General features: G+C 41.8%; 1 protein-coding gene across 3 annotated transcripts in view; it reads right to left on the reverse strand.

Annotated features, from left to right (window-relative positions):
* The window catches only part of MTUS1 (microtubule associated scaffold protein 1), a 126,978-nt gene extending 106,346 nt beyond the window's left edge, over nt 1-20,632 (reverse strand). For 2 of the 3 annotated variants that reach the window (XM_050896750.1, XM_050896752.1), the window contains exon 1: nt 20,293-20,351. The gene's annotated coding sequence lies outside the window, so the exon portion shown is untranslated. Of the gene's footprint in view, nt 1-20,292; nt 20,352-20,615 lie in introns of those variants that run through there. The other variant, XM_050896751.1, reaches the window with a different exon arrangement.
* Nucleotides 20,633-21,051: the final 419 nt, after the last annotated feature.

Consider the following 21,051-nt stretch of genomic DNA (forward strand, 5'->3'; position numbering starts at 1 on the left):
GTTAGGATAACTTGATGAATCAGATGCCTATCTCTATCTTATTCTTTGATATAAAGTGTAACTCATTTATATTCTACAAGGAGAAAATACCAGTTCTAGTATAGAACTACAAAATACTACTTCTTTAAACAACACAAAATATATTTACTGAGATCCCTAGTAGGTTAAGCATTCAACATGAAATATGTATGCAAATCAACTGTTAGATCAATGAATAATTCGAATCCCAAACCAACCACAGGAGAATTGCTTCTATTCAGAATCAAACAATGTAATAACAAAGTCAAAGTCAGGCTGTGCTAACTGAAATCAGAGCACCAGCAACCATAAGCATCAACACCTCACTGAGCAAGAGTCCACATTTGCATAGACTCACCCCATGGCCTGGACAGATTCATCTTGCACGTACCCAGAAGGTCAATACATTCAAAATATTCAGTATGGAAGGGGAAACCAAATACCAACTTAGAGAACATTCCTGTGGTCTCACCACCAGATCTCTCTCAAATTGAGGCTGCCAAGTTTCATGTATCTCATGTTACATGAGCCACAAGAGTTTGACAGCCCTGTCATGCCAACCCACCTCTCTGCTGAGATACACAGAGCCAGCTGAGGTCCAGGAAAGCTCACAGCTCCTCCAGCACAAGAGGAACCACTTCAGCAGCTTCTAACAGCTAAAGAGATGCAACTGCAGCAATCGGAGCTGTGCACTCACTTAAACAGCAACAACAACTACAAGGACTATATCATCATCAGGGTGGGGGGGACACCCCAAAACCAGACTCTCCTGACTGCAGGCTGCCACACATTTTCCCCACAACATGAATAAACTCCAACAATTTCACACACTCCTTTAGAAAGCTATGGATGCCTGGAAAAAAAAAGTTTTAGTCAACATAGGAAAAAAAAATTAAGAACCCTCCTGAAAAAGGGTGCCTGAATAAGAGTCCACACCCAGAGCAGAACAGCAGACATGACTTTTAGATTACTGACTAGGGAAAAAAAAAAAAAAAAAAAAGAAAAAAAGAGGTGAGAGTCACAAGACCACTTTCTGCTTAATACCTACCATATTCAGAAAGAAACAAGATGTCAGTACTATCACGCTTATTTAGAAAGAATATAAACAGAGAAATACCAGTCACTAGCTTCTTCTCCCAATACAAAGTGCTTGCAGACTTTCAGATATTGGTTAAGTGCTTGAGCAGCAACAGCAATTCCCTACACAGAACAAAACTCAGCCACTGTACTGATGCAAATACAAGTCACCTGCTCTCACCAACTAAAGCCTCATTGGTAAAGCAGAGCACCAGGCTGACAGCTGAAAGTCAGGAGGCCTCAATTGCAAGACACAGGTGGGCACATTTGCTTTTCAAGTACCTGAACATTGTCAGAGCCTCATCTGAGGCAGGGTGATGAGGAACAGGACAAGATGCACAAGGATCATACAATTGCACCTTTTTACCCCAGGGATGAAAGCCCATTCCCGGGAGGCAACTGGTACTATCTGATCACTTCAGATCCCATGCTCCCTCAGATCATAGTAGGGGAAACGAAGTTAGCGGTCCCCATCGCTGTCTCCGCAGCCTGCACTCCTTCACTCCATCTGTTGAGGACAGGATCAGTTTCTGAGAGTAATGAAAAGCAGTACGTCAGTCAGCTGTGACAATGGTTTCCCCTTTTCAGTCTGAAAAACATATCTGTGCTCACACAGACAGGGGTGTAGGTCAGAGCCCACAGCAGTTTCACTGTTCCCATTTCATTAAACATTTATGCAGATTCAGCTTAATGCACTTTTCCAGACCTTCTGGTTGGAGATGTTAGCCCACTGTACTACCGGCTAACCCTGTCTGGCTGTGCAGGACACCTGACACCAGCCACAGTTTCCACTCTGACTGTTCAAGTGTATTAGACACTATTCCTCACATGCACACACTTCCTTCCATGCACTTTTCACCTTTCAGCGGCAATAAGATAAAGACATTTTATTAAGAAAAATCTTAAGCTTTTTGGAAAAGCGTTGTTACCAGTCCTACTCTATGGTAACAGAAAGCCACAGGTGAAGACGTGAGGTATAGAAATGCAGGCATGAAACTAAAACCAATTCCTCCCTTCCTTCTCTGCCAGTTCAGGGTTAGAATGAAGGACACTGAAAATAGATAATCTAAGAAATAGTATCATAAATTTAACAACCTTGTAAGAATAATATCTAAGTATTACCATTGCACTACAATCCTTCAAAAGCAACTTCTGGGATTTCCTTAAAAATAATTACTACTCTTACCTAACAGAGACCCATATGCAGGTCTGACTGCCGCATCCAGCCTTTCCTCCTGCATATCTGTTTCAGGAAGAAAGGTAACAATCACAGCAGAGCTAAAAGCTAAGGTGAAGCCATGACTACCCATTTGCTTGACCCAAACCCCTTGAATCACCAAGGGAGAATGGTAGCAAGAGGGAGGCAGCCCACTATCACCTGAACTGCGGCTTTTTAAACAGTCACCCATTTGCCTGTCCCTGATGTTGAGCTCTATCCTTGCGCACTGGATGCTTGTTTGTAGGTTAGTTAGTCCTGCCTACAAATTCAGCTCTATTAAGACAGAGCATTTATTACAATTTAATAATACATTCAAGTCAATAACTATGTTGGTTGAAATACATTTTGCAATATTACACTGATTTCCTATTTTTTCCACATTCTAGGTCTTGGTCTTCCCCCCTCCCATAAGGGGAAACACTTTAGATTTCCATTACCACCTTTAAAAGCTTGATTGATCTTTCCTTCTATTTCGAAACCAAATACTGGTAGCTCCTGTTTTAGTATCCTAGCTTAGCTAAAGATAGCAACAGACAAAAAAGCAATGCCTTTGCATGCAAAGATCAATGATCACCTCAAATACTGAGAATACCAAAAAAGCCACTAAGAGTCCTTTTATCATCCCTGACTCTCCATTTTAAGAACTGCAACCTGATAGTTCTTCCCAAACTTTAATAGAAAATGGCATATTATACTAATTTCGCCAACACATCAACCAGCCTTCCAGGAAATAATGTGTCAGCAACATATGGAAACTACTTGCAGGGGTTTTTTTGGCATTTCTCTCCCAGTCTGGCATGTTTTCAGCATTAATTGTGGAAGCCACTAATGTTTCTGTTTTAGCTGTTAAATTTAAAACACCAAGGAACATTAAATCAATGACAGTATGTGGTTATTGTTTGATAGAAGTCAAACCTCCCTCACAAAGATTACCAGCTTCTACGTAATTTTTGCAACTAAAAGGTTTACTTTGGACTACATTTAGGCAAACAGCTTCAGAAAGTACAAGTAATCTTATTATCCTTTAAGTAGCAAAGAATAAACTGTAAGAGCCACATATAAGAGCATGCTTCTGTATTTATGGAATAAACAACTTCAAGTAATACATTTGGAAAGTTATTTGGAATACAGTAGCATCTCACACTAGGGCATGGAGGAAAGAAAGACACACCACAAACTACTTACCATAGTCAAAGCACAAGGCTTTTAAGAGACAAGTTGAGGCTGAGTTAGATTAGTCATCAAAAGCTCTCCTCAGTGGCATACACCAGAGCACAAGCAATCAGTAAGATTAAGGGGAAAAGAAAAAAAAAAACCAAACACAAAACAAAAAACATAGAAGCCAGACTATATAGAGTCCTCTCATGAAATTTCAACTTTCAAAGATCAGTTCAGCCACGCAGCAATAAAAGGCTCAGGCTGAAGAATTTTCCTTAGACTCTCTGCCAGCACTGCATCAAAAGCTCCCTGTGTGCTAGCAACACGTCCTAAGAGCAGGTTTGACAAGGACTTCACAGATTTGACAGATGATACTTACAAAGAGGTATTTTCTGTAACACTTCAGACCTTACTTACAGTGGGGGACAAGAGCTCTGTTCAACAAAGTGAGCAACTGGTTTGCCTGGCCAGGTCTGGAGCAAAAGGAGGATGGACTTGTCCAACTCCCCTTTCCGTAACCAAGGGACTCATAAAACTTAAAAACCACAAACTGCTATTATCATAAAGCTGTGGGCTAGCACAACTCAAACACAGAGCCAGGCTACAAACTTACTCCACAGCAGTTACTGTGCCCAGGAATTTTCACACAGTGCCACCCGTGCTGTCTGCACAGGGCTCCACAAGGAGCTGAATGCTCGGAGCTGGCAGCGTGCAGGCACTGGCGTGGTGAAACAGTGCCCCTGTGCTCCAAGTCACAAAGAGAAACACACACAGACATACAGGTGTTCCCCCCCTCCGCCATCCTTCCCCTGTGCATCACAAATTACAACAAACAGTTACACTAGAAGACAATTTTATATTGAAAAGTCTGCACAGCAGCTTGGACTTTTAATCTTAGCTTACCTTCAGATAGGCCGAGGAAAGAACAGCTGTTTGGAAAAGTCATATTGCAACACATCAAACAATTATTCGTTTTTGCCCTGCAGAACTAACAGTTCTCCCTCACCTTTAAGTGACATAAACCACAGTCTCTTACTCCTGTCTGCTACAGGCAAGGAAAGATGAATATGGTGCTTCCAAAAAGCTGAACTGGAGACTTTCCTTTACTCAATTAATTTAACCACATCATAGATTTACCCTGGAAGTGTACAATTTGCTGTTACACCTATTTCCTGTAGTCTTCTCAATTAATTCAGTATTGCAGGAAAAGTAAAAGAAAAGGAAAAAAAAAAAGAAAGCTAGGGTACACTAGCTATGTAAAACAGTGTTAAGGTTACCTTCACCCTCTGAAAGTATTTCTTTCCTCAGGGTATAAAAGAATTGCAATAAATATAAACAAATACACTTTAACAAAGTCAATTTAAATGTGAAATTATGACAGCTGTATTAAACTCCACTGTAACATATTCATCATTCAAATTAAGACAAGTGGCATGTGCTCACTGACAATGTTTTAAACACAGACAAACCACTGGCTTTGGGTACACAAACTTAGAGCTGAACAGTTAAACATTTCAGAATAATTTCTCTTTCTGAACAAGAAACAGAAATTTCTCTCCATTCATTTAATTTATTCAGTTCAATGACTGGGTTTTCAAGCTATAAGAAACGCAACCAACTTGAAGTCTCTTAAAAGGTCACAAAATTAAAGAAGTTTTAAAAAAACCTAACCTCTAATACTTCTGAAAAAAGAAGTTAGGAGTCTAAGGTATAAAATGCATAATGTGCATCCTGTTGGTGATACGTAAGTATTACAAGAAATGATGCAGTTATCTTCGATTATAAATGAGAATTGATAATGCACCACCCTTAAAAGAAGGCATAGAATATCAACTAACTCTTTTGCCTACAGAGAACTACGTGAAAACTCTTACACTACCCAAGACATCCTTTAGCAACAGATGCTACATGAATAAAGTGCTTGCTCTCAGAACCGGAAACAACTCTTAAACTATCCCATGTTCCTAAATGACAACCTCTAGCAATGAGCTTTGTAGCATTAAAGTCCTTCAAGGTGTCAAACGAACTGATTTGGCAAATCCAAGCCTCTTTCTGTTCTTGAAAGAGCCTCGCAAAAGTTATCTGGATGGCAATAGGCTTCAAACTCCATCTAACACACAGCATGCTACAGCTCCACTGAGTTACCAGTAGAAGATGACAATACTGGAAGAGCCAAGACTTTGGCACTATACAGCTTGTCATTGAGATCCCATCTCAATGCCTCAAATACTGGCTCCCAGTTCATTGTGTTTACCATCAGAAAAATACACTGCACCAGAAACTTAGTAGAAAAGCAGAGCACTGAGCACCTGCAGAATAGGAATAGCTGTCTGCAGGCTATAATCATCTCTCAGAGCAAAACACCCACACACAGAAATCAGAAGGATCTAAAGCAGTAAGTATATATCCATTGACTAGGAGGATACTCAGTTTGAAAAAACTCCCCCTCAGCACCACAGGCACTTTCCATTCAGAGTTTCACTGGATGGCAAGTCCTGCTGATGCTCAGCTGGCGCACAGGACAGAGCAGGATACATTAACATAGCCATCTAACAACCATGTGCTACCACCACCCCCCAAAAAAAAAAAACCATCACCAGCTGAAGCTTGCACGTCCAGGCCATCCCTCCCATGCTGTGCCAAGCCTGCCATCACCTGACCTTCCTGGGTTGCTACTTGAAGTTGTTGTCATGACCTTAAGGATTTCTGAAAAGCTGCTCTTTAAGGTTGGTCAACACTGAGTTGTGGGCTGATGTTTCTGCTTTATTACTCCCCACTTTGCTCATGACAATCTCCCTCATGGAGATTAAAATGCTTTCACTCTACTTAAATACAGCCCAAACACCTCCCTGCAAAGATATCATCACCAATCACCCTCCCTCCTTCTCCTCTCCCCTTCAGAACAACACAGATCCAAATTTATCTTCTGTTTGATCCATCCATTCATGTTTTGTCAACTGATTAAACTTGCGTGCTTTCTTGGACAGGTTTCTCAAATTGTTTGCCTACCACTTTGACTGCTAGAGTCTTTTGCCTTGACTAAGGACGCTAAAGAGTGCTGCCGGAGCAAGCTCACTACACACAGCAGCACCAGGCAGAGACCACCATAAGCTTCTGAGAGTTGAGCCAACAGTCTGAATACATTGTTCTCCTTCATCCAACTTAACACGTGAGGGTTAGAAAAGAGCCTTTTTCTTCAGAAGTAAGATTTTAAAATTTCATCTTAAAAGGAAGATGTAGTAAAGCTCCTACTAAAAGTTTTCTAGCTGAGGTATTTACTGTCTTATTTCTTGGATGAAACACAGATTATAATTTTTTTATCCATCTGTAAAGCACTCAAAAGTCAACTCTAATTTCTTTAGTTTGATCTTCCCTTTCTTCTGAACCACCAGCAGATGACATGAAGAGGCTGGTCAACCAAAAGCATGTCTGTCTTCCCTTCCTGGGATGGCAAGTGAAACAGCTATTTAAGTAGAAATTTATTTAATTTATAATGAAATCCCCAAATACATTAAATTATCATAAGATTTTGTCTCCAACTATTGACACGGATGATAGAAAAGAGTAAGTTGTTCATACTAGTTTTAGAGTTGTAGCACTCATGCTGCCAACAGGAGAATGCTTTTTGGCACTATGCATGTTTCATAACCATTTACTTAGGCGCCACCCCTTTAGGCCACATAAATCACAGGATAATATGTGATGTATTAATTCTGTGCTGGCCATTTGCAGAATCATTCCTTTCTTTAGGATATGCAAACGCGAGCTCAAGCAATGGACTGTAACACTGGCCCAGAGTATTTCACTTCCATGGTGAAATACAAATACCACACAACTTAATCAGAGTTAAGAAAAATACTGGTTTGTCTGGGAAGTTGTTGCAACCTCAAATATTTATTTCATAGGCTTGAAGTTAGGGGATTTATAATTATTTTCATTAAGAGTTCTTAAGTGTGAGGTTTCACATCTACATATGTTGAAAAATTCACATACTTGTTTAACTTGAACATGAGATTTGTGTACCAAAGCAAGATGAGGAAAGAAAATTGTCTCCCTCTGCCCAGCCAGGCTTATCTCAGCACGCCTTGTATGCTGCTTCATTCCCTCAACTACAGAGAGCATCCAGTCACCAATACAGCATGCCTGTGACCTGGCCACTAATAGAAAATACTTGGCAGAAAACCTCAGTTTGCATCATCTGGCACAAGAGGAGGGAAGCGCTCCCACAAGAGGGATGCTTTTAGCAGAGTTCTTGGTAAGCTTAAGGTCAGAATAAGACCGGATTAGAGATGCAGTCCCAGGGTCGAAGCTCCCAGCTCTCTTCCAGACACAGGCAACAGAGTCCTCTGGATTAAGGTAAAGAGCACTAGACATCTGAAGAACGCCAGTGCAATTGCTCTTGGCTTTCTTCTTTAATTTTTTCCATTTCAAGTCTTAAGTATCTAGACTCCCAAATTAAGTTTGAGCTTTACGCTCATCAAACCTTTCCTTAACCCTTGCATTCCAACCCAAAGAAAGAAAACTAAAAGTAAAGTTATCCAAATTTAACAAGTTACCCAGTTTTCATCAAGTTTCACATTCCTTCATGCAGATCGGTATCTTTCAGGATTATTTTTACCCGAGTCTACACTAGCTTGTTTATACTGGACTTTGACCCACAGATGAGTGCTCCTATTCAACCTAAAAAGTTCTGATACCATCTGTAAAAATTCCCTTCCCCTCAACTAAATAGGAAAATCAGATTGATAGTCCTCCTTTGGGATATCCTTGTTCAGGATTAGCCTTAAATTATAATCTTTGAAGTTACCAGATCACTGCACTATTGAGTCTTTTTTTTTTTGGCTACCCAGGGAACTGTTTGAGTGTCAGGGTTAAGCACATGCTGTTCTACTTAAATGGCAATATGCCAAATCCGTTTAAATATTTAAACATTAACCTCAAAGTCACTGGTTTGTAGAAAGGCAGCTGTTAGTCCAGAGAGATTAAATTTGTTCTCCAGGCAGTATCGTTGAGTACAAAGGCCATTTTGCCACTTTCTGAAAGTGATTTCTGGAAGAGCTAAAGAGCATGGAAAAGTTACTGGAATAGTCATAATCGCTTCAGTGACAGACTTCTTTTCTTTGCAAGTATGGACAGATGCACATTATGTGACATTTTCCGCTTCTGGCACTACAGATTCATCTTCTGTGCTTAAAAATGCTACTGTTTTGCATTAGGAAAGTCAAAAAGTTTTGAAGATTTCATAGGCAAGTTTTTCTTTGGTTATTCTACATCAAAACCCACCTACCAAACAGCAGTAACCAGTATTCTACACTGACAGCTAGAAGTCAAAATAAAGCAAACTTTAAAAATTTCTCTCTGACGATGAAAAAAAAAAATAGTGCAAGGGCTTAGAAGAAAAAACCCAAAACACCAAAAAACAAAACACCACAACACTGAGCTCATATCTACATTTACAAAACAAATACCAGACAACTAAAAACAGAATGAACAAGCACAGGGTTGCTACACTTACTCTTCTTAATAGGTTGTATGATTACCCAGTTATTCAATGTTATTTTGAGGCAGAAAAGAAGTTGAATTTGCCGTTTAAGATTTCTCTGAAATTGTGCTTCTCAAACAAAACCAGAAAACAAACCACACACACTGAAAGGCTATTAACATTTAAGAGATGCAAGGATCTGCATCTTTGTGCACCATTACCGGTGTTCACTCACAACTAAATAAGAAATGGGATGAACACGAATATTGCATTTTTAAATGAATTTTTTTGGAGGGAGAGGTAGAAGATCAGCCAAAGAGGTGCAGGGAAGCAGCCAGCACACTGCTTCTGCAACTGTTTCGTAAGCCAACTTCCGCTACCTGGAGACCATGATTAGTCCTGGACATGGAGAAACCTACTTCTCTGCAGCATCTGGCTATATTTACATTTGACAAGCATAAAAGTAGTTTTATACGAAGCCATCGGTTGGCAAAACAAAACAGCCATCAAGAACACATTGCAACTGATTTTTTTTTCCTAGAAACCTTTTTCCCCCACTATTTTTTTAAGAACAAAGTTCTAGGCTGCCCCTCTACAGGAAGCTGGCATTCACTGTGTGATTTATAAATAAGTAAGCAGTTTGTAACAGTAACTGTACTCTGACACCAATCAGATATAAACAAGCTCTAAATATAACTTATGTGGATACTATGGAATGACCTCTACAGAACCAGACTTCTTTTATCAATGATATGCATCCCATTACAGATTAGAGAACAGAAAGACTGATCCCAAAGTCCCCCACCCAGCTTCCACATGGTCTTCAGTAAGAAAGCTAAACAACTGGAAATTTCTGAAAGCCTATGATGGAGTGACCTGGTAGAAGACAAAGCTTTCCCACTTACTTTGCACTGAAAATAGCCCATTAGGAGGGAAAAAAAACCCACCACACAGGCTTACTATATTTAGATGATAACTTACCTACAGGGTACCACACATGAGAGTAAAGGCTGGAGGCATGCCCACATGCCAAGCTATACCACTGAAATGTCAAGTGTTCTGCTAGAAGGGCTGCTCTAGCCGCTGCAGTTCATCACGTTCACTCTTCTCGAACAGTTTTGGGTACGTTACGGTCATTCCTCTGAAGGCCCCACAGCGCTTATTTGTCTAAGAAGTGCATTTTCACAAATGTGTGTTTGTGACTACACATCACTGTAGAGTAAGGCTTACTCACTGTCACAACAGTGCAGTGACCTGTGGGACGCCAACAGTTCAGCTTACAGGAGACACTGCTATGAAGATAGCTGGGTACAGAGGGAAAGAATTACAATACTGATCACCACTAGGCTAGGACAAGTGGAAAAAGCTGTACGCTGAAAAAAAAAAAAATCCAGAGACCCCAACTAATATGGCAGGCATCACTGCCTAGTGCTTGAAGCACCCAGCCGACAGGCTACAGGGCAAGCAAGGAAGCTACTAGTCCAATACAACAACAACAAAAAAAAGGACGCTCAATTCTTTTCTTGCTAAAGTAATGGCTAAAGCTGCAATACCTCTTTCAGTAGAGGCAGCTTTTAGTAAGACTTCAGAAGGTCTAATGATACAGCCTCCTCATCTAGGAAACCAAAGACAGCTGCTATTCAATTATCACCTTGCAATTAAGCTATTAAATGAACCACCAGCTCAAGCTGGCTGAAATTTGGAACCAGATTTACTAATATCTTAAGTGTTGAGATGCAGCACTATTAGAGCAGAGAAGCACAAATAAATACTAGTTATGCCCAATACAACCATTATGAAACCTATGACAAATTTGTGACACAAAAGACATGCTTTATGGTATTTGACTTCGGAGCCCATTTGCTGAGCAGCAGGACACTTCATTACATGAAGTCCATGACCCACAAACCCAAATAAGTTCAGGGCAAGGAAAGAAAGGTAATGATGAGTTCTAACCACATAACAGAAACTGCTCAGATATCTTGATCTGTGTGTTTGTGTAATAACGTAGAAACAAACTTTTACCACAAGCAGTATACATAATGAAGTAGATGACCAAGAACCTTTATAATCTCCTGAGAAAACTGTCAAGCTCACAAGGTTTGTACTACTTTGTATTAGAACATCAAGGAGCTACAAAGGACAAAGAAACCTTAGGTGAAGCAGTGCTCTGCACAACTCCAAATGAGTATCAGAAGTAGCTATTCATTAGATGAGTTGGTGCAGAGCAAGAACATTTATTCTGCAACTACAGATTCGAGCATGCTAAAATAAGTGAACTTCCTAACCGCTTGGAAAGCCTCTGCCATCCTTCTAGGCAGATACTGAGAGTGCAAATGCCTAAAGGCATCCAGCTGCCCAAGGCCACCAACCCACGCCAACTGCAGAACCAGCCATTATTATCTCCTGGCATCAAGGCTCTGGCTGATTATACTACTATAGTAGGAGACAACACCCAGACAGTTCAGTTTCATAATACTCAGCTATAACAATTCCTGAACAGGTCCTACGAACTGTTTACGAGCACGAAACAGAGCAGAGGAAACACAGATGTACTACAGGGGACATCTGTAGCTTTGAGACATTTCTATACTGAGACACAAGTAAGGACACAACCAGACCAAAAGATCTGAGGAATTCCTTTCATTTAGCTTGCAAAGGAAGAACTCCAGCAATCCACCTGTAGATACAAACTTGACAAAAATCTGATTACCTGCAACTGAACATCAAATAAGATGACCCTCACTGCATCCAAAATAGTGCACGGTAAGTATTCTATTATGTGAGGGAAGAGTACTTCTCAGAAAGGCAATGCTGGCAACAAATTCATTCAGTTGAGCCATGTTATGTGATAACACATGCTGCTCTATGAACCATATCAGCAGCTTTTCTTCCAGTACTGTCACTCTGTTGATGGCAGCTGCTGGTAATAGAGACCTGAAAAGGATGAGATTTCACAGACAATAAAAACAGTCCATGCTCCACACTGCTTGAAAGATAAGAGAATAAAGTGCCGTAAGTCTGGTTTGTATCACTAAATGAGGAGTAAATCAAATATACAAAATAGCATTTTCTTTAGTGGAAATCTGCAGTAGAGTTTAGCTCCTGCAAACTTACACCTGAAGTACAACTGAGATGATACGGACACCATATAGGCTGCCCAGCTACAAATATCTGGCAGAGAACATACCTGAAACAGTGAGTTGTCCAGATAGTACTAGCATCAAGAAACACCAAATTTCTACAGACATCTCCTAGATATCTACAATGCAATAAAACTATCAAGTCAGCATTAAGGGTGTCTTGCAGAAGCGAAACTGGCAGACAAGCCATGCAATTAGGTAGCACTGCAACAGTGGAATATTGCAATCAATAGGCTTCTCAAGATTAGGTAATAGTCAAGCACGGAGTAGTGGTTTTAAGTTCTTTGACTACTGATGGAAGGAAAGCAATAACCAGTGCACAAATCAGATGGGAGAGTGCTGCAACAGATGGAGCCTGCTTACGGTGCCAAGAACCACGAGGCCAGTACATCCAGAAGTGGCCTCCATCAAACAGCCATAAACAAGCAGTATCAAAGGTGAGGTTTATGCTGTCATGCAACACTGTTGAGATGGACTCAGTGGAGACAGCATCAATGTGAAACTCTTCACATGCTTAGGCAGTCAGTGTCAACAAAGAATCCACAGGACCATCAAGAGCTTCAGCTATGAGTCAGAAATAATCATGTACACACACGACTGAATGACTGATGTCCAAAAGGTGGAAAGGAGCAGCTGAATACAAGCATTCCTTTTCCTCTTTCTTCTCCCCAAAGCCCCAAAGCAATAACAGGGGGGAGGGGAGGGATAAGGAAAAAAAAAAAAAGTTTTTTAAAGCTGCCAAGCCTCTCAGAGGGAATCACTAAGTTCACATTCAAAGATGGACAAAGCACCACCTAGTTTCATCCAATGTATTTACAAAAAAAAACTCAAACAGGACAGGAACATCTGTAGCAAGTTGCACTGAGCCTTACACCGAGAACTGTACATGGCATTAAAGACAACAGGGGAGGCTTTCTAAAGCACGCCAAACACAGTTGTCCAATCTCTGCAAAAGATTTTCTAATGAGCCAGATTAGATCTCTGTGCTGAATAACAGTATGAGAGGATAATTTCAGTGCTCATTTCTTAGACCAGCTGACCAAGCTCACTATTTCAGTCCAATGCTGCATGTAATGCAGACTCCCAGGAACAAAGATAGAAGATCATTAACGAAAGTTTGGGTTTACATTCCACAAAGTGGAAACCCTAACACTGCATACACCTTGCTGCAAGAATTAGTTGTTCAAACAACCTGTCCTTTCACCCTAGTGGGTTTTGGTTTTATTTGAGCTTTAGTGTGTTTAATTGCCAGCTCCTCCACCAACACAAGTCAGCTTTCAGACAGATCTGGGCGAACAAATCAAGATGGAACAGTTCATTTCTGATCACATTTAATTACTCCAGTTTCTGGGAAAACTATAAACTGGTTTAATTGATAGAAGAGGACTCACTAGAAGCTGTGTTTTCTGAAAAGCATGACTTTTGGGTTTGCTAATCCTAAAGAGCACTATTAAGTATGAACAGAACCAGTGCAAATCAGCAGAAGGTTTAACAAGTGTTTAAATAAAGCCTAGTAATGAAGATGTCAGGAAAGTTCATGCTTTGTGACAGGTAAAACTCCATCAAAAGAAGAGTTTAATCTCCAAGTGACATCACTGCAGGTGACATGATACTCCAAACAGCACTGCCTGTGGCAGAGAGGAGTGTTAAAAGTCTTTCAAACCAAATTTCAAGTTATTCTTCAATTTTTCTCAAAAGAACATCACAGAAATTCAAAAACAGGACAGCATCCTTATACTGTTAAAGTTTTACGTTGATTCATAATCTAAATGGTGAGTTAATGTTTTAACGTTAATATAAATAATCCTAACATTGGGATGCATACTGCATATTGGTTTTGTTTATGGATCAACATCTCCCAAAAGGAATACCTACCCCAGTTACTTCCAAATGTTCATGGTGAATGAGTTGGCCTTTAAGTTGCTCGATTAAAAAGACAGCTTGTGGCAAAGACAGACACAAGAAAACTACCAGTATGCAATACTGCAGCTACAGAGAAGTGACACTAAATAACACAGAATTCAAGACATCAAAATTAATAAGGAGAAGAAAAAAACCAAAAACCCAAAGTGAAAAGCATATCCAATTTTGACAATTTCCAATCAATCCTTTATAATTCTCTAAAACTGGACACCCAGTTTACAAGTAACAGCCAGCTGTGTATGTAGCTTTTGCTCCACAGACTGGAAGCCATACTGACTACGACCTAGCACAGGTTACCAGAACTCCAGAAACTTTAGATAAAGCTTGCACAGACAGACTTCCAAGTTTACACATTGTATATATGCCACTTCTCTGCAGGATAATTATTTATCAAGCTATTTGTACTTATATCCACAAAGCAGTCTTCCAATTTCTCACCATTTACCCATATACCACTAAAAAAAAAGGTCAAGTTTCCTGCTAATTTCTCCCAGAAAACTTGCAGATTTTTTTCCTCAAGCTAAAAGCACTTCTAAGGACATCTGACACATCACAGCTTCAACTGGATGAAAGGACAGGCAGGTCAAAGGGGAAGCAACTAACCTCAAAGGGAGCATATGAGAATTTCTCACAGCAGGAGCCAGCATTCAAAGAACTGTACAGCACCTACAGGCAGAACTACGATCTTCTTGCAACTTGGAGCTGCAAGAAAGAGCTAGGGCCCTTGCACAGCAACAGGATGAATCATTTGATCAGTGTAATTTTAGAGGCAAGGGGCACTAACAGCTTACTTTAGACCAATTTCCTTGAAGGTCTCTTTGCATTTCATCTGAAAGAGTGCAGTACCAAAACCCAAAACTGGGTACAATTGCCAACTGACTTCTGTAACACCCCTTGCCTATGATCCTGTAAATGGCTCATCAACCATCCCAGTTCAAGTTATTTCTTTCTTTGTTCAAAGTGATTTGCTAGAATATCCAAAACAGGTTACAGAACCTCCATCCACAGAGATTTTCAAGACTCAGTCAGACACTGCCATGGCTGACCTGATCTAGCACAGGCAGTAGTCCTACTTTGATCTAGACGTTGGAAAAAGTGACCTCCAAAGGTACCTCCCAGCCAAGTTGTAATTCTGTAAATTCAAGCATTTTTTAAAGAAAAACGCAAACTCAGGGAAAGCATTCTGCAATCAATTCCTGGCTTCCCTTTTAAAGTCACATCATTGGTATTTCAAGTATCTCTAGTAATCACAGTAAATGAAATATTTCACTACCACTAAAACATTTGAATCAGATATTAAGAGCAATCACCTCAAACTTTGTCCAAGAACTGATGACTCCTGTAGACTAGGCATTAACAGGATGTGTGCTATGCATAAGCCAGTGTCAGCAGCATCTTCCATTTATAACCCCAGTTTAAAAGTGGTCTCACACCATGGTCTTGAAATACTACAACTATCTTACCTTTAGCTGTCTCAAGTAAGAATAATCACATTTGACTCACTAAGAGCATACAGTTAAAACACCAAGTAAAATAAAAAAGGTACATCACGTTTATTTTGAGAATGGACACACAAACCATAGCTGATGGACAAGTTCATAGCCTTTCTTGTTTCACGGCAGTTTATTTATCAGCCCATACTCTTCATCGCAACTCTATCAGACTGCCCGTTGGCATACATATCCTTAGTTCCAAAACCCTCCTGGAACGATGGTGCAGCAAAAACCTCCTATTTTTTAAATTCTTCAGACAAGATTATTCAGTCTGCTGCAATTCAACACTACAGACATGACCAGTCAGCATCTCTCTCCAGTAGCCTCAGCTACAACTCCAACAGGAGATGAAGGGAGGCAAAACAGAAGCCTGTAATACTCCCAGCACCAAATACACTCATCCAAGAGGACAATCACACTCGTTCACGAGCACAATGACTAAAAGCATTTCTTCTTTGGCCAGCTGCATAGATTTACAGCTCATCTCACAAAGGAAAAAGGAGCACCATTTCACAGGTCACTCCATCCACACCTCACAGATGTCAGCTGATGCCATCAAACTAAACAAGTCCAGGACACACTATATGGACCTCATACATCGCCAGGAGATCAGGGGGAAAAACACAGTTACTTAACATAGCTACAAACATATTTTTCATAGTAATGAAAATTCCTCCCTCAATAGCTCTGTTTTTGCTTGAAAGAGGCCTGTCCACCTTCTTCACTGACATGAATGGGGCAAAACCAGCAGTGAAACTGGCTCTGGAAGCAAGGTTTTCTTGTTTCTTCCTGTTACAGACAGTATACAGCGTATACAGTAAAAGGCATTAGAGATACTAGGAATACCAGCCATTAGAATAACGTGCTACACCACACACATTCAGATTGTTTTACTGCACCTCAGGGAGTTTGCTGTACAGGTGATGACCACTGTCACTCTGAGCAGAGAGACAACCATCACATGCACATTCAGTGGGGTCTGCAGTAGGAACCAGTTCATCAAAACCCAGTGTGCGTTACAACATTGACTCCCAGTGCTTTGAGTGCACTAGTTTCATTTCCCTGCAGAATTCCCATATTGCATAGTAATGTGTATTCACATTTATATTAAATGCAAAAATGAGCTAGTGTCCATTTTTTAACAGATACTTAAGATTGCAAAAAGAAAAATAATTGTCAAGTCTCTAAATATTTGAAGATTGCTGAGAGTACATTGGCAACTTAGCATTTAGATTTCAGTAAACTGGAAGAGCTAAAATGAATTTTATGATAAAGTCAAATATAATGACAGACCTAGGGGAATCATCTAAAGAGGAATGACAACAGAGATTGGAGAGTTGATACAAGCGGGCGATACACAGATCGCATCATAGCCATCCACTAACGGCAGCTTCAGGTTCTCCCTGATGCAAAAACTAAACAGAATACCAACTGAAGCAGTTTGAGGTAACTAACTTAACTGGAAAAGTGCCAGAATCATTCAGGATTAATGCAATTCATCCAAGGGAAGGAAAAGTCAATGAAATAAAACTGGAGTTAATATAGGTGCTAGGAATGTGGGAAAAAAGGAAAATCATACTGTTCAGTGGAAAGTTAAGTCCTGACATAACTTTTTGGTACTGGAAAAAGCCCACTAATGTAGAAAACTAAGACTCATAATTAATATTATTTTGTCACTTAGGGGACAAAGAAAATTATCAAATAGCACTGATTTTTTTTTCAAGTAACAAAGTACACCTATGCATAGCCAATGTACTCTGTGGAATAATCTCTGTGACAAAGAAAATAGGAAAGCAGAAAACAACTCTTCCCATGCCTCTATCAGAGCAACTGCTGAGTCTAAAAACATCTTTGTATCTGAATTAGGAAAAGGAAAAAACTCCACAGTGCAAGTACTCCCTCAAAAAGAACTAGGCTGTTATCATTCTTACTGTTATGTTTGCTTAAAAGAAACTGCACAACAGCCAGTTACACTTCACAAACACTGAAGAAGCACGAACTCTTGTTTCCCTTTCCACAAGAAATCAAGTACAGCAGAATAGAGCATTAACCTTGTCCAGCTTTAACTCCAAACTACTGCACAGACTGAGTATTCCACAAACTTGCCAGGCAATCCTCTCAATTCATGGGATAAAAGCAACTTTAAAAGGGCTTGATTTCCCCAATTAAACAGTAAATCAGGATATACTATGAAATTGAATGAAGAGAACAAAATTACCTAAACGGAGATAGGGGCTTCAGGGCAGGCAATCACTTCAGCAGCTTCTGCTGGATCATACCACATGTGGCACTTTCGCTCACATAGTTATCTCTCAACATCAATCAATCATAATACAGCAGTGGCACACTTCAGCATCTTATACGAATACGTAACATACCACACTTATACATATAATTTATACATTGATACATGTATAAAATGCTTATATAGGTATAAAAACATATGTTTATTTTTATATTTATAAAAATCAGTCCCACACTATCAGCTGGCTAATCTGCATTCCACAGTTCCTACTACAAGTCTAAGTAATTATTTTGCTAGATTGTTGAGGTCATTAGCTACCTGACATGTTAGATCTCAGCTCAATGCTAAGTCCTACAAGTTAAAAAAAAAAAAAAAAGCCTCCTTATAGTTGACATTTTTCATAACAATCCACCTCTGCGCAAGAATCTTGGCTCTTCCTAAAAAAGAAACCCATTTCTTCCATACATGATTGCAGACAAAAGTTTGGAACCACAAAATGCAAGAGTTAGAAACAGGAGCCCCAAATGCATTTAGTATGTCATTACTCTGTCAAATCTTGACTTTGTCAAGGCCTTTACATTGCATTTTTGCAGACTTAGTCTTACAGCTGAAATCAATACCTGAGAAGTGACTAAGTAAAACACAGAAGAACCAGGAACAGTTATGCATCCAACAGTAAGGCTGCCATTCGCTGAATCTAAATTGCTCAAAAAGATATCATGAAACCCATTTTAAGGTGCCAGCTACTAAAAGTTTAACATTTGTTCAAATATTTTCAAGTTATGGAAACTTTACACACAGAATCATGTTTACCCTGGATGGATAATGATGCTAGGTAAAGTTTTAGCATCAGAGTTATTAGATTATTATCACTATTTTAGCCACAGTTCTGAAGCAGACTGATCTCAGCCAGAAATCAGAACTCTGTAATAGTTTAAAAGTGCCTATATGAATTCTAAATACAGCCTTGTTACCACATGTACAATTACGCTCCATAAAAAACAGAGCTCAAAAACCAACCTCTTGCTCACCCACAATAATTAGCATGAGGAGAACTAAGTTGCCCCAGTGGCTGGTATGGAGTCACACGAGCCAGCCGCTACAATGCATCACTGTAGTTCCACAAGAGCACGGCGCACGTCACGAGGAATAAACAATTTTTAATACCTGTCTTATTTAGTAATCCAGACGGTGAACTCCATCATATTGGTCACCACCATACACTCTGAAAATCTCAGTGATATAAATCAAGCAGGTTAAAGCTTTTCTGCTCCCCCAAAAATAAGTTTCATTATATGAAAAGCTTACCTCTCCTCACTTTAGAGAGAGAAGTATTACTGTGTATTGAGTTCATTTAGAAAAAGAAGAAAGAAAATTATTAACCATTAATATCTATTCAACAGTGTAGGTATCAACTGATTTGTTAGACTTAGTATTAACTATATTTTACATCATAGCTACATCTAGACTGTTACCAACCTTACAATGCATAGGCAACGACCAATAACGATTTATTTTACCTGCCTAAGTGAAAGTCATGTATCTGCCACAGTGTGAGACTTCATCTTCTAGATAACTCCCTGGTGTGGGGTTTAACCAGCTGTACTGTCCATCACACCACCGGCACAAAACAAACCAACCAACCCACCAAAGCACAGCCTTAGTCCTGGTGACAGACTGTCAAAGCCACATCTGAAGCAAGAAGTTACATATCCCTAAGAAGGGGAGGCTCGGTTCTCTGCTTTGATCATAAAGTAGAAAAACACGGCGGGGGGGGGAGCTTGGGTTGTTTTGAGGGGGGTGTTTGCTGGGGCTTTTTTTGTTTTATTTTAAATATTTGCACTCTTGCCTTGGCCTTGGAACAATGGTATCAAGTTTAAGCTCAATGTCCTTTTCAAACGCTGGCTCTCCTCTCCTTGCCAACCTTGCATGGTATAAATAGCAGCAAGCGGAGGAGCGTGCATTAAAGATATTCTTTTAAAATCTGAAGATTGTTAGTGCTCTTACTGCAGGACCAAAGCAGTCCAGCTGCATGAGAGCAAGCTCCATCAGATTTTAAACATTTCAAACACGATGCCAGCATTCAACTCGCTAAAAAGCTATGCCAGCAACGTACAATTTCCATATCTTTAAAGATAAAAAACCCCAAACACACAACTGACGGCCCCCTGAAGTTTCGACTCCAGGCCAGGGGAAAGGCCCCTCAGAGCAGACCTCACTGCAGCTGCACCTGCGCTCCTCACCGAGGCTGTGGCCCAGGGTCACACGTTGCCGGAGCACACGGGAGCGCGACAGGCGGTTAATCACCAAAAAGAAGAGAGAAAAGAAAGTGAGAGAAGCACGGAGCGGCGGTCGTCCCCGGGCCGCGGCAGTGACCCACTTCCCTGGCCACGCACCGCGGCGCCCGGGCAGACCCGGCCCCGCTCCGCTCCCGCGCCCCGTTATCCAGCCGCCGCCGCAAGCCCGCGCTGGGGTACCGGGGGCAGGAACTAACACTTTTTGAAAAAAAAACACAAGAAGAAGTCGGTACTTACGCCGGCACTTACACGCCGACCCTCACTTGTAGCTGGGTTACACAGGAGAAGACTGCCCCGAACCGCCGTGCCGCGCTGCGGCTGCGCTTGCCGCCGGCACCGCGGCCCTTTCCGCCCCCGCGGAGGCCCCGGCAGCGGCCGCGCCCGCGCCCAGCCCGCCCGCTCCTCCCGAGCGCCGGGGCGGCGGCAGCAGCCCGCGGCGGCGTGCGCGGCTCCCCCTCCCGGGCTGCGCTCCTCCGCCGCCTCACCGGCGGCTCCGCGCGCCCTCCCGAGCCGGATCGCGCCGTCCCGAGCGAGGCGCCGCGACCGCGCTCCGGGCGCACCTGCCCCACAGCGGGCCCCGCGCTCCGCTCCGCTCCGCTCTCCTCACCTGGCGCCGGGCCGCGGGGCTGGGCCGCCCCTGGGCGGTGCTTTTGTCGGCGGGGGCGCGGGGGCTGCCGCCCGCCCCGGGGCGGGGAGGGGGGGGGCCCGGCCGCGCTGCGGCGGGCGGTGAGGGAGGCGCAGGTAGCTGAGCGGGGGAACTGGGTCAGCGACTAAAAATACCGCGCGGGAGCGAGGAGAAGGATCTCGCCGCGGCGCCCGGGGAGGCTGTCGCCCCTCCTGGGGGTTGTCGGCGGTACCGGCGCCTTTCCGGGCGGAGCGGGGCCCGGCGGGGGGGGGGGGGGGGGGGGGGGGGGGGGGCGGGGGGGGGGGGGGCCGGGGCAGGTGGTCAGGGGCAGCCGGTGACCTTGCTCCAGCCAGGCAAGGTGCGCTCGTTCA

The sequence above is a fragment of the Gymnogyps californianus genome, chromosome 4 (assembly GCF_018139145.2).
Source record: "Gymnogyps californianus isolate 813 chromosome 4, ASM1813914v2, whole genome shotgun sequence".
Lineage (NCBI taxonomy): Eukaryota > Metazoa > Chordata > Aves > Accipitriformes > Cathartidae > Gymnogyps > Gymnogyps californianus.